Genomic DNA, 12,934 nt, shown 5'->3' with positions numbered 1-12,934 from the left:
AGAAGGACCATTGCTGTGAGTAGCAATTTGGCCAATTCAGACAAAGTGAACGTAAGGACAGCAGGACTTACCGCATGAGCTGAGAATTGGAGAACTAAGTCTGAGATGAGACAGAGACCAGATCAYAAAAAGAAATTTTACTGGGGTGTTGAGTATTTTTATAAGTGTCTTTGCAAATAGTCTGAAATATTGCAGTTTTTACAGTTTCTAGACCACATGGGAACAAAGTCCTTTTACTTAGAGAATYGCATCTTCAGTTTTCAGATCACAGAAGTCTGGAAAGCTAAGATGCAACTGGGAAAAGAGTAGAAACATAGTTGTCCATAGCTTGCCCACCACTTGGGATTTGATCAGATTCAGATAAAATCAATGGTGAAGAAGCTCCCATTAAATGTAGGGTTTACAGAGGCTGTATCAAACTGCACAAATAAAAGTTTAAAGTTGTTTTTCTAACTGTAGACTTTCTTAACCGTGAAATACAATCTTTTATGATTATATAGGCTATTTCATCCAAGTAACTGAAATTTCTTCACACTTTGAACAGTACCCATCTGAGATCATAATKAACTACTTATAAATGAGAAAACAAGGCAGAAAAACAAAAAGTAATGAAATGCACACACAAGTGATTTGYCCAAAAAGGAAACCATTATGACTAAAGCCCAGACTGTACAATTGCTCTGCTTTTACTCAGAAAGAGTAATTCCAAAAGGGAGACTTAAAAAAAACAGTGACAAGAGAAAGACACATCTATAGGCAATTCAACTTCCTCGAAGCTGGAATCACYTCCCAAAAGAGGCTTGCTCTTTCTACTGAGGAGAAAAGCTTTTCAACTGCCTTCCAGCTCAGATACTCCAATAGGGTAGCCTGAGGCTTTTAAGAGCAATATTGTCAAAGAGTTTTAGAATAAGCACGGGAATCTAYGCCATAATGGGAGAGATTATTCACTACTGTATTTCACTGGCGGGGTAAGAAAAACAATCYTGTTATCCAAATTCAAAAGGTTTCAACCTGATAATCCTAAGCACATGTTCATAGATACACAGAGGTGCTTCTAGAGGTGTTGGTGCTATGTAAACAGAAGGCTTAGGTCGCTCTAGTTCTATTGTGTAGATAGGATAAACTCCCAAAAAAACTGTGAACCTCTCTGCTGCTGAGCTTGGAGCCTCCTAAGCATCTCTAGCACAAAGGTACTATTTAGTGGCAAATTTTGGGGCCAATTTGAATAAACTCCATTACTCTGATGTTTCAATGTCTGTGAGAGTCCCTTACTGACTGAGAGCCTTTTCCAGCATGGATGAGGTAAAATAGGATGGATAGTGCCAGGGACAATGCCTCCATTGTCCTGCTCTACAGACCTAACTGTTTGCACAACTTTCATAAGCGGTTTTAATTACAGTAATTAAAAATCCTATTTTAATCCAAGGTATCTACCCAAAGAATTTCACTGGCAAAATTGTATCTTCCTACTTAGGTAAAAAAATAGCTTCTTCTACAATAAGCACACAACACAAAAAACCAAAAAAAATTTATTAATGGTACATTTCAGGAATTGTTTTCAGGATATCATATTGAAAGACCTTCATAAAACATTCTACCTAATACCACACACATTAACAGCTAAATTAGGGCTAATTGACCAATACTAGAATCAGATGAGAYTATAAAAACATACTCTCTTTGAAAGAGAAAAACATTACACAGAACAGCCGTCTTACCTAGGAAAAGGTGCAGAATTTTCTGACTAGTCAAAGAAACCTCTTGATTTTCACTCCTAGGGTCTAGATGAAGTTTGTCTATGTCCGGACACCAAGTGACTCACAAGAACACTTCCCAACTTTCAACTCCAATTGAACAGGACTTGTGAGCTTGAATAAACACAGGAGAGGAAAAGGCACAGTAAGGCTAGTGACAGCTCTACTCATTTTGAAGGAATTCAGTCAAGAAAGGAAGAATAGTGCCCACCCAATGAAGCACAGAGATACAGAAAATATCTGGATACAGACCATATCGGAAACCTTCAAAGGGTCCTGCAAATAACMTTTTGCTTTTAAAATCTTGATTAACATCTGTAACATATATTTCTTGTCCCAGAGGGACACATATTTCCAGGCAAAAGAAGGACTCAAGTTGTCCTAGACTGTTTCCCTGGCTCTCTGCACTGCCAGTATCTGTAAAGGAATCTCAGGAGTAATAGAGCTTGGAGTACTGAACCTCTCTAGTAACTCAAGCCAATGACATCATTTTTATGTCAGGATGGATCTAAGTTGCCAGAAGATATTTTAGGTCCTCCAAATTCTACAGAACTCCTGGAAAAATGAAATATTCCTGAACCTTTGTTTCAAAAAAGTTGTATCTTAAATTTGGCCCTATTTATGCCACAACGTTGTACAATCTGGCAGCATTTAAACACAAATAGTGTGTGCTGAGTGAACAGTAGTAACTGCCAATACAACTGGTCTTTTATTCTGAGTATTTGGTATAACAATACACAAGCTTGTATTATATTGCAGGGTTATAATATTACACATCTTGTAGATTTACTGCAATTCCTACTGATATGAAAAAAAAATCTTTCAGAATGAAATATTGCAAGTCAGTGGAGACTTTCATTCTCTGCTGCATAATCTGATTCATGTTGACCCTCAAATGTCTACAAAAAAAGTAGCAGCTTTACAAATTCTCAATTTCCTGCAGTGACAGTTGAACTCTTTTTAGTTAGCTTAAAACAAATGCAAAGTGTTTCTTTTATTTGCACAGTCATGAAATGTGCATTTTTATGCTTGGCTTTTGAAATTACCCTAAAATATTTTTTTTAAACTTCCAAACCAAAAAAAATGGGAATTATGTTCACCATAAACTCSCCCAATAGGTTCACTGCCAATATTTTTGTTGCTGGTCCCCATGGAAACCGATACAGTGGCATTCAAATCTATTTCCTAGAAAGGATTATTTCAGTTCCATCTTCCAGGCTCTGTAGATTTTCATTACTTGCAGCGATGTTCTCATGTTCATTGAGACTTCAAGTAAGTGTCAAAACAGTGCTATTTTAAAATAATCCTTTTAAATACTATATGCACATTATTAAAAACTTGTCAAAATTCTTAAGAAATTACTACTTAAAATTTTAATTGAGTATTTTACTTAAAGTTACAATAGAATTACTTACAATTTAAATACTTAAAGTCAATGAATCACTTTGGTATTCTTGACTTATTGTTGCTGAATTTTTGAGCTCTCCTACTCCTTTTTGCTTCCACATCTCTGCAGTCCTAGTATAATGTGAAAACAGTAAGAGATGAGAAAGCTTATATTTTACAAGTCTGATTTTCACATGAAGAAATTTTAATTTTTAATCAATTTCAAATAATTCATATCTATCTTTAAAAAAAAAAAMCCCAAACATCAAAGGAATATACACACATGCAAACAAAGATCTAAATGGATAGGTCACCATCTGTATTTCTTTTAATTAGCATCCATGCAGATTGCTAGCACATGCAATGAGGTGCAAGTGAAACACACTGCATGTAAGGCTATTTAAAAGCTCACAGTTGTAGAAATAGTAGAGCAGCAAACTATAAAACCTGATTTTTTTTCAGACAACTATGAACAAATACTTCYGTTTTTTCTAATTTTCTAGATAATTTGAATAAAATCAGGAAAAAAAAACCCCAAAAATATGTCTTAAGAACTTGAGTTCCCAGTAAGGAATGAGAAGTTTAAGAGCTGTTTTTTACAAATTATTATTTGTAGTTCTGACTTTCAGTGACAAAGGAGGAACCATTACACTGAAGTTAAAATATTAATGACAGCCAGCAATTACTTTGAAGCTTTACACATCGAGCCTTTTTGGATGTGAGCCTATTTTTTTTGGTCTTTTTGACTGGAAGCAGATTCCCTTAATGTTGTCCTGCACACTCCAGCATGTTCTGCCACTCTTCTGCCCACATTCCCACATACTGAGAGAAAGCCAAATACATCTGTCCCACTGTGAAAGCACACAGCAGACAGAGAGGACTTGTTTAGGGACAGATCAAGGTCTGTGCCCATTCTTACGTCACAAAATGGTTGTTGAAAAGTGAAAGGACTATCCAGTKACTCAGTAAACTGCACTATGGTATTAATCCTAGAGTCTGTGAGACCTGTGCAAAGTAACAGCCATTATTATGAGCTTATGTTCTGTCAGCTAGGGAAGAGGGGCTTAACTCCTATTTAAATGGGTGTGCAAAACATGGGAGCTGATCAAGAGAGTGTCTGTACAAGAAGCAACTCTCTTACTCAGAGGGTAGTCAAGAGGTACTTCATCCTTCATGGAGACAACCACCATTGCTGAAGTATCTCAGCTGCTCCTCAGAACTCCTGTCAGTCTTGCCATTTCTGGCAAACAAGACACATTTTGCATTCCTGTTCTTTATTGTTTCTCAATACTGCACCAGTAATACAGGAGCAGAGCAATTGCTTCATCAAACTAAATAACAGTGCCCTGTAGAGTGAACAAGGGTTTTACTTTTTATCTCAGCAAAGGCAATTCACAATGTAGGTGACTGCATTTCCTTCCAAACCCATTGAATACTAAGCAGTCAGTTAATGCTACTTCAAAGGTTATATATCTTCTCACTTACCTTATGTAAGTCAGATGCATTTGAATTTTTTTTTTGTCTTATTCAGTATTATGAAATTGGATATGAAAAATGTCTGAAGTTCCCCTTTCATGGATAGTATACCTCATAGAGAAAATGCCACTTTTATTACATCTTGAACTCTTTTTTTGTGACATATCTCCTTAGGTTAAAAGGGCAAGGGTTGGCCAGAAATTGCTTTTATGATGGACTCAAGAGATAACTTATGAAGGTCATAACATCCCCATCTTTGCTCAGAGTTGCAGTTTTCAATGTACTTAGTTAACAGGTGATTTCAGTAAAACATTCACATCCTGCATAGGGTGAATTTCTGAACTATGAATGGTATCTATGCTGTTGTTGATATACCCTTTCAGAATTTCTGGTGCATCAGTAAATGTGGTATTTCTGTCCAAGCATCATTGAATAGCACCACCATATTTGTATAATGGCAGGAAGAGAAGCTAAAAGCTGAAACCTAAGATGAAATCTGAAGAGATAATTATAGTTAAGGAATTTGTGGTTTATTACTGGGCTTACATCTGGGAGTGTCCTATTGCATTCTCATACAGTCATGGCAATATGAGAATAAATGGGCAAAAGAAAAAACCCTATCATTCTGCACAGATGTGAATCAGCACAATTGTTTTTTCTCAACTGGGAAGTGGTTTAAACTTCCTCTTTCATCTATTGTTTTTAGAAAATTGTCTTGTGATTGTTCTTCAGCTACACAAACTAAGCCACTCCATGGATAGGCTCAGCATATGCTTTGATTTCATTAAAAATTTGAAAGCAGTAGGATTAGATATGTACCAAGAGATACGACACCATCTCACTGACACAAAAGGGCTCTTTCCATTTTAAGCAATGCTGACCTTCGATTAAATGCAGTTAGCCAGGATATAATCTCTTGGTTTAAAGAAAGAAATGCTTGTCCTCCCTTGGCAGTACATATTTAGTAAAAGATGAGACTAAGCCACCGTTTGCTCCTTCCCTTGCAAATTCCAGGGCAGTGGACTGGAAATCATATCTGCAAGTTACAAATCTCCATACAGATTCTGGACCTTAGGTGCGCCTCATATCTATGTACATGGACATTCAGACATAGAGCAGGAGTTCTAAGCCCGAATGCAACAGGCAGAGTCTTACAAGGACCTCTGCTCACACAGACGCACTTTTGGCCAGAGTACAACTCCCACTCTGAAGGACCACACATACGGGTTACTGCAGCAAGGCCTATGATGCATCCACTGAAATCCCACTACCACCACCTCCTCTATCCCCATTTTCTTTCACTGGTAAGTGGAACTAACACAGAGAAGGTGATAAAAAGGATAGAAGAAGAAGGCTCTTATATGGTCTGCTACCAGCACCAGCTTACATTAATACCCTGCTTTAAGTTTTTTTGCCTTTGACAAGCAAATACATTCATCTTTATTTGATTGAAGGGAATTGGTGSATTTTTACTTCACTAGTAGAATTGAGTTGGCTAAACCTTTTAAACAAAAGAGAGATGAGCATCTAGAGAATCTAGCTAGTATCTGCGTCTCTACCATGCCTGGCAAGTCTCTCCAAGCAACAAATGCTCCTCCTAATGGCCATCAAATATACTAGGATACTAGAAACATTGTGGGAGCAAATTCTTGMGTGCTAACCAGATCAAGCTCATAAAATTACACTTGTCTGATTTGGTGTCACTAATATGTTAAAATTGTCAAATTGGGGAAGAGAATTCATAGGTAACTGCATTTTGAAGGAGAGGGATAGAGATTGCAGTGTGCAGCATTAATTATGCAGGGGAGCTCCCAAAGGAAAGAATGGTGGAAACAGCAAACATTAGAGGTAGGAGGGGATCTGTGGAGTAGCACCTGGTGCTTGCCTGCATTTTCTTTCTTCCCTCAGCATCTGCTTCTGACCCTTGACAAAAAACAGGGCACAGGGAAGAGGGAGATGAGGAAAGAGACTAAGGCAGAATCTTCAGGCACAGCAGCAATCACTAAATATCATGCAAATCAGTTCTGCTGGATTTGTTCCCATTGAATTAAAAACTATTAACTGGTCATAAATTTAAAAAAGATATTTATTATTTTTAAACTAAGGGGGAAARCTGAGATTTTAAACCAGAAAAATTTCCCTTGGATAGACTAAGGGAAACATGATTTCAGGGCTAGAAACATCAGAATAGTCAACTGCATACAATTCACATTTCATTGTAGAAACAAGCAGATAAACATTCTCCTTCTACTGTTTGCAGTAATCACAGACTGATAAATAACTTCATATCATTATTTCAATTGTGCAACAAATAAGGGAAATACCAAATGAAGTCTAACACTTCTGTTTGTTTTGTTCTCGTATTTAAGGATCTGTCCTTTTTTAAACCCATTTAAGGCAAATCCACAATTTACACATGAGTCATATAAAAGTGGACAGACATACTTTTGTCAGGAAAAAAGTGCATCCCAAATCCTCTTCCCATAGAAATGGTGCTTATTTATTAACTTGTTTTAAGATTCCAGTCCTCTCTGTGCCATATAGAAGTGAGGCTGTGTAATCCCTGTTAAATCTAATTGAATTCTGCTAACCAGTAAAACTAAAACTTTCCAATCTGTAAGACTGAGAAGTCCTGGACACTTAACACCAAGGGAATAAAGGAAGTCTGTATTATTCTGTAAAACACTACACCTCAAGCTTTGCAATCTCCTTTAAAATAAATTGGTCTTTAGGGTACCTAGAAAGCTAAGAAAGTGAAACAAAWTTTTAATTCAGTGTGTTCATTCTTATACCAGATATTATGAAATAGTTTCTATAGTTTTGGCTTTGTCCAAATACAAAAGAAAAATTATCTCAGCCCACAGGAGCTAATTAATGAAATTATTAGAGAAAGTTTAGCAGACTTGAACTCTGTTTGCTCACCTTTAACATCCTCAACATATGCTGTAGCTGGAACAGTATCACTGCAAGATCGGTTTATACATCAATAGCAAGATAATTGTTCTTGCTTTGTACAACTTGGCATTGATCCCTTACTGCTAACACAGATTAAAGGAGAATATTTTCAAATACATCCTTTGTTTTGTTATGTTTTGTTTTCCAAAACCACAAAGTAACTGTGAGCTCAAAATAGATGTTTTACCCTTGGTCTCCTAAGCCCAAATTTAGAACTAATTTTTAAGCAAAATTTTAAAGACAATTCAGAAAATAATTAGAAAGTCTGTTATAGGATTTTGATGCCAACTTTGTATTGCCAACTGGTGGTAAGTGTCTCATCATTCATGAGTGCAGCTCCTGAACACAGTGATATGGAGAGCGACTGCTGAGTTGCATGTTTCTCAGTGTGTGCAGGGAATGAGCACTACAGGGGAGAACAYGTCTTTTAAAGCTACTTAGATCAAATGTGTACATCTTTCATTCGCTGCAATATCACAAGATGCTCTGCATACACTGTGTAAGTTCAGACAATACTATAACACACTGAAGGAGAGATAGGTCTGGGCAACCTGAACACCTAGAATTGACTTGTTCTTACTAGTACACTGAAATTGCGACTGCATTCCCCAAGAACCACTCCAGAAAAGATAAGAATTACATGTCAAGATATATCTTCCCCACAGACACTATGTCTCAGTAGAATATCAGAGATCCACTGAAGGTGTGATTACTACACTATCATCACAGAGCCAGGCAGAAATTWTGTTAGCTAAATGCAAAACAGTGCAGTCTTGACTGGAAAATGCTCTTCCCAGATGAATTTAACTAAGTGGCCTACACAGCATGTTTCCTYTCACTAAAGTCATTCATTTGGTGACCTCTCAGTTATAATAACCCAACCATGAAAAGCTGTGTGTCCTAATGAYTTGGGCCATGGAAATGGGAACTTCAAAGAAAAGAGTAGACTTACACTGGAAAGAAGGGGTGTACAGGCAACTCAAAAGAGCACATAAATGGGGACAAATAGCCAGGAGAGAGTAGCCAGGAAAAGGGAATACACAGAGGAGGAAGAAAGAATGGAGTGACATAAAGAAACAAGATGCACAAAGTAGCGAGCTCAGCAATAGAGTGGAGGAGGGCGACTGGGAAATGTTGCTTTTGTCATCATGAAACTGTTAAATGTCCAACTGGTTTCATCTGGAGAGAATTAGCAGCGACATAGGGGGAGCAGATTCATAAAACTGCCTGAGAAAGTGGTAGTGTCAATTCCCCTATGGCAAAAAACTTGGCTGTCAGCATACTCATTCTGATTGTGTGGGATCAGTTGCCTTTTCTGGCTAATGACATCTAAACCAACATTTCTGGAAGTGCCTCACCCTAGAGCATTCAGTGGGGTGTACTAAAGCCGGGAGGGAAGAAGGGAGGGATGCAACAGTCTCTCATGTTAATGCTATTTCACTCCTGTAAGAAATACATTAATTCAGGATTTGTGAAGAATGAGGGAGTAAAGAGAAAATTACTCCATTACCTAGTTGTTGACAAGATGGATATTGAAGCTGCTGAATAGTAGGTATTTAAAAACTTTCTGCAAAGTGACAGAGCAACGAAAGGAGAGACTGAGGACAATCAAGGGAGCCCAGGCTCCATCTCAGTGGGGGCAGCTGCATGCTCTCTTAGAACAGRCTGTTTCCCAATATTCTTTCCCAGAATGGGAAATAAACTTCTGTAATTCAGAGCAACTTACTAAACTATGGGGTCACTGTATAAAAAGTGCTTACAGGAAAATGCTAGAAATGTTTGGAAGAAAAGGAGAATATCACCTGATAAATAGCAACAATTCATGTAGATAAAGAAAAAATAGAGTTTACTAATTTCCAGGATTTTTTGTCATTGCTACCGTCATTATAATTATTATTGTCTAGCTTTGTGAACAACCCAAAAATTGATTTCCTGTACAGATCTAAAAAAGAAACAGGAACAGAAACAGTGGTCTTTCAGCTATGAGATACTGGAAGTTCCTGGAGAATTTGGGCATCAGCGGTGGGGAAGCTGCAAAGAGCAGCCAAAATTAAAGGCAAGAAAGCTGAAAAAAAGGGAAAAATTAGATGCAAACAAGAGCTAACTCCACCTTCTTCTTTCTGGCACGACAGGCATCCAGAGTAGGACACATTATTTCTTCCACTCTATTATGGGAGTAGGAGGATTGACTTGATTTCTACCACACCTGCTTCTTATCTACCATCTTCCACCTACATTTGTGATTCAGAATTGCCAGAATTCAGATTTTCTCTTTAGCAACATTCTCTTGTCCCTCCCTCATTTCCCTCTGAGGGTGCTGGGCTTACCAGGGTTTGCTTTGATCCTGAATCAGATCTGAAGATACTTGCACAAGGCCTGCTCAATCTGTGAGTATGCTTAGGTTAAGCAGGTTCTTCAGCACTGCTCAGTTATTCCCTCACAAGTGTGTACAAAAATACGTATTTCTCTTACAAAATAAAACAAAACTAGTTAGGCAGATGCAAGCATGATTTCATTCATTCATCTTAGTCTTCATCCATACATAAACTCAAAATCATTCAGTCTAAGTAACTGCAATGGTAAAATCATTCAGAGACTTTGCAGTGCAATACTGCTCAGAAAATATTTTGGTTGTTAACTTTAGGATATTCTTTATATTTTTCAGTTTCTAATGTGCTTAAGACAACATCAGTATTTTTAAACATAGTTCACTCTTGAATCACACTGGCTTACAGGAGTTCTGTTGAGTAACTTTTTTATACACTTTAGTTTACCTGAAAACTACTCAAACATTCTGTTGAGCCAGTCATGACCTCTCAGTGTGGAAGWAAGGTTTTCTATCTAATAATCAAGAACACTTCAAAAAAGGGGAAAATGAACATGCTGAGGACCCAACCCCATTCAGCCTGGTGCACATGAGCAGGTCAGGTTGCTCAAGAGGGCCAGTTATGTGAGAGTGTGGATCTTTAAAACTGTGAAGCTTCTGTGTGCAATGTAAAAGGTCTTCAGGACTTCAAAAACAACTCTATTTCAGAACATAGCAAATACAGACTGTATTATGCATTGCTTTAAACAATCTCTTGCTTCTCTTACACTACCAGCAGAAAATTGGTATTTTTCTAGTTATTTATCTTTAATGCATTTTAATGTCCTCTCTGGAAACATATCCCAGAGTGGTTTAACAGCACACTGTTGGTGTGATCAGTAACAACCACATACCTGAGGATTGCTTTGAGCCCTTTTCAGTATCCTATATTCATGTTCTTTCTATGGTGACCCACTTACAAAATATGACATTTGTGCTGAGTTTTCAGGATAGGTTAAATAAGCCAAAAGTCATTGTGATTCCTTAAATTTAAATTTTATAAAAAATTAAGTTCATCATGCATGTCAGCAGGATTGCCTATCCTGTGATAATTGTACAATTATGCCTATGAACTGCATAATTAACCTGTAACTTTAAAAGATAGGTAGATGGATAGAGAGATAGACAGATGAGTCAGCTGAAAAGAGGGATTCCTGCAGTACACAGCATTAMGCACAATTATATACTTTAACACAATCTAAATTGCTAATCTTTTGCACTTGCATAGTACTTTTCATCCATAAGGACTTTGACAGCTGTATCCAAAGAAATTCAATAGAAGCTCTAGAATCCTGAGGCCAGACTCCCTGTCACAGGAAACATTCTGCAGATGGGAATAAAAACCCTCAGCCACTTGCATCAAGACAAATCTTGTCACAGAGGGAAAGTATCACAGGCCATTTKAAATTCTTATAGCAGCAGACAGGAGCTCTACTTTGACATTGAGAAAGCAGAAACTTTTGCATTTGTCTTACTTGGAAGAATGTAATATTGAGATATAGTACAAGCATTTTTCATACAGAATGATAGACATCTCATTTGATGCCTCAATTCCGTTTAAGAACACATAAACTTCTGAATCAACTAAATTAGTTACTCACCCTTCCCAGTCCTTGCCATCCATGTCACTTCCCCACTGCTCCATTTATGCTAAGAATAGTTTTATTTTCCCTGTGTCTCTTATCTGTGCTGTTCTCCCATCTTTTGCTCATTCAAATCCTTTGCCACAAAGGCCTGACACCAAAAATAATAGGCTAAATACATGTGGCTTACTATCTAYTTATAAATAAGATCTCTTTCACTGATCCAGATGACAAATTGTAGAACAAGTTTTGTTACTTTTTTTTTTTGCTGCAATGTGCCAAATAGTTTGTCATCTTCTAACAAATATACTTTTAGACGTGTGTAACAGCTGAAATATACATATCTATTTGGTATATAGACAAGCTAATAGTCAATTAAATCAAAGTAACTTTAAAGTGCTCAACTTTATAGGAACTCTCTCAGTCATTTACAAGACACATTGTTCAGACTCTCCATTGTAATAACTTCTTTAAAATACCACAATAGATACCACAAGAATAGAATGGTTCTAACTTAATACAGGGACATATCATAATCAGAAGACAGGTCCTCCTCAAGCACATCAGTATATTGATATATCAGTGAATCAGAGATGTTACACTCGGCTGGCATTCACCCCCTTTCAGGCAGTCAGCAGAAAACTGCTCAAACAACTCCCACTTTCATGTCATAGCCATGACATTGTAGCATAATCAGACAATAGCAAAAACAAATATATACATAAATACATAAATAAATATTGTCATTGCTGTCTCCACACTCTTGTTTATATTTTAATGAACTCTTCTGGTAATAACAGTTTCCTCCATTTCCAGAAAACCAGCACTCCATAAATATTGAGTTGTACTATTATCTGCTGATGTACCAATTTTCTATAAACAGAGAAAAYCCAAATGTTATCACTAGGCCTAACAGTTGAAAAAGGTTCGTATAACTATATAACAAAACAGGAATGTTGTTTACTTGTTAATGCTCTACTAATGAAAAAAAAAGCTGTTATGGCTTTGATTAATCTCAACCATACGGGACAATTCTGGCATAACTTTCCTTGAAAAGTGACTATTGATTTCCTTTTCATTCTACACTTTGATACCACATATCTGGAATCTAGCCCAGGTTTCATAACTGCTACTATCTCCACATTAACAGCCTGTGCAAGATTAGAAATAGCTTTTGAAGATATATGCAAGGGTGAAGCAATCCAAGAATTTTCTCCATTTCCACAGGTTGAGCTTTTCCATCTGTCTGTGTAACAACTTTTAAGGAATTAAAGGTGTTTATAGGCATGATCAAATTAATCAGTTGCAATTAATTAATTATAACATTTTTACTCTTTTAGCACTGCATTGGTTTCTCTCTTCTCTTCTCTTCTCTTCTCTTCTCTTCTCTTCTCTTCTCTTCTCTTCTCTTCTCT

At 37.0% G+C, this 12,934-nt stretch overlaps 1 long non-coding RNA gene across 2 annotated transcripts in view; it reads right to left on the bottom strand.

Moving 5' to 3' along the window:
• Positions 1-1,726: 1,726 nt before the first annotated feature.
• The window catches only part of LOC130578307 (uncharacterized), a 14,272-nt gene continuing 3,064 nt past the window's right edge, over positions 1,727-12,934 (bottom strand). Inside the window, exons 1-3 of one of the 2 annotated variants that reach the window (XR_008965861.1) lie at positions 9,899-10,023; positions 3,170-3,272; positions 1,727-1,868 (exon numbers count right to left, since the gene is read on the bottom strand). This is a non-coding gene — a long non-coding RNA (uncharacterized LOC130578307). Of the gene's footprint in view, positions 1,869-3,169; positions 3,273-9,898; positions 10,024-12,934 lie in introns of those variants that run through there. The other variant, XR_008965860.1, reaches the window with a different exon arrangement.

Source organism: Malurus melanocephalus, unplaced genomic scaffold, assembly GCF_030028575.1.
Source record: "Malurus melanocephalus ecotype Western Australia unplaced genomic scaffold, MMel_1.1 scaffold_221, whole genome shotgun sequence".
Taxonomy (NCBI): Eukaryota; Metazoa; Chordata; class Aves; order Passeriformes; family Maluridae; genus Malurus; species Malurus melanocephalus.
The sequence above is the reverse complement of the archived record's forward strand: the minus strand, read 5'-3'. Positions and strand labels throughout refer to the sequence as shown.